Source organism: Corvus brachyrhynchos, unplaced genomic scaffold, assembly GCF_000691975.1.
Source record: "Corvus brachyrhynchos isolate BGI_N302 unplaced genomic scaffold, ASM69197v1 scaffold5, whole genome shotgun sequence".
Taxonomy (NCBI): Eukaryota; Metazoa; Chordata; class Aves; order Passeriformes; family Corvidae; genus Corvus; species Corvus brachyrhynchos.
Genome location: NW_008238321.1, coordinates 4,022,935 through 4,024,974, shown reverse-complemented (window position 1 = coordinate 4,024,974; position 2,040 = coordinate 4,022,935).

Genomic DNA, 2,040 nt, shown 5'->3' with positions numbered 1-2,040 from the left:
AATTCCACTTAATTAAATGGATATGCACTTGAGTAAAGAGAAGTCTGTAGGTTCAGGTTGAAACATTCATCCTCTCAGTTATTTCAGAGGCAAAGAGCATTCCTTATGGGATAGATCTGTGGAAAAGAAGGTAATTATTACTTGCCTTAAAGCAATGTCAAAAAGAGAAGTCTTGAAATTCTTGAAGTCTTGAAAGTGGAAGATGATGGTGCTAAACTGGGAAATCTTTCATGTTTCTCAACTTGTTAAGCACAACAAATAAATAGACATTTATTGGCTGACTTTATTGAGAAAAGCTGTATAAAATCACAGGATGACCCAAGATGTGCCTCAGTACTGTCTGTAATACTCATTTCTCTCAACTAGTTTTATTTCCATTATAGTATTTAATGGGTTTATATTTTGGTCATACAGGTGTTAGAACTACATGCTATGAAGCCATTAAAGCACACTGCTAGAGGTCTAGTAAAAAGGGCTTGTACCCCAGTCTAGAACAACTCCAGTTCACTATTGGCATTCTAAGACATGGTACAGCTGGAATAACTTCACTGCTAATACAACTAACAGGCAGAGAGAGCATAACAACTAAAGTAACTTATAATTAATTAAGGATAGCATGATTTATGGGTTCTGGGTTCCATGGGTCTGATCCAAAGTCCCTTGGTGCTATACGAAACATTTTTTTCAAGGAGGTTTGATCACCTTGCTGCTTTTCCCAAGCACATGCCACTTAGGTTTGAGTTCTGATCTCATGAACCTGAATCCCACAGATGTCAGGTTCTAGCCTAAATCCCTCTGGCTTCTTTTTTTGTAGGGGAATTCTTAAGGAAAGCCCTAGGAACTCAGCAAAACAAGAAACTTGTACCATATTTAGTCAGGATTAATAACCCCTAAAATAAATCGGGTTTGGATGTTATTATTTCCGCACATGTATAGCACTAATCATGCAAAATATTTAAGCAGCTTTTTAGCCGTCAAATCAACAGGGAAACTTGCATAATCTTAAGTGCTTGACAGACTGGACCTTAAATGTCTCTAGATGCAATAATAAGTATGGAAAAGATTCATTTTGTGCAGTATTTTCAGCACAAACTGCATCACAAAGTGTTAAATAATAAATAATAGCAGAGAGAAGTATACACAAGGGAGGAATTATATGATTTCAGAGGAGACTTGAAAGGGGATGTTGATGAGGTGGAGGTTTTAAGAATTAAATATTAAAACCCCGAAAGGCTGGTTTTTGGCTGGGAATGATTGTCTTTCTCTGCTGAGAAATAAAGGGGCTTTCTAACCTACCTCCTGGACAAAGATGCCAGGCTTACTGTCAAACTGTTCAGTGGAATCATCACTGTACTTAGAGTCTATTTTTAAGAGAAGGCAAAGGATTGCAATTAGCTAACTACAGCCCTCTCCGATTCCAAACGTCTGCTTTGTCCTCTGCCTCACCTTTCTGTTTATTTACCGCGTAACAACTCCACACGGACTTGGCCCAAGTTCCTGAAGAGCGCGAGGGATGCAGAGGGAGAAGGAGGGCAGCCTGGCGTGGCAGAGCCTCAGCACACAGCCTTCCCCAGAGCCAAGGGCAGCCCGCAGGGCCACGGCAAGGCACTCACAGACATGCCCCGAGGAAAAGGGAAGCGGCTTTCAGCACCAACCCACACTGTTAAACCACGCCATAGTGGGCTTATTTCCTACATTTGGTGGCAGCAAAGTATTCAGGATAATGTTATTGCTACTTGCACAGGTTACTGCCGAAACAAACGACAGAGATGAGAGAGTTAAGTAACAGGGATGGAGAGTGAATCATTAAAAAGTCTTTCCCAGAGTCAGTTCTCTGTTTGGGGGAAGTTATTTCAATTCTGTATCTCGCAAACAACGCGCTGCCTCACTGTGTCCTCTGGAGCCAACTGACTGACATTGTAAGGAGATTTTTAAATAAATGATGTGCAAGAGCAGCTCATGTTTAGCAGACAAAGCCCCGGTCGGCAGCACGCTCTGCGAGCACCGCTGTACCTGTGCTCGGTGCGCCGGGGCCAGGGC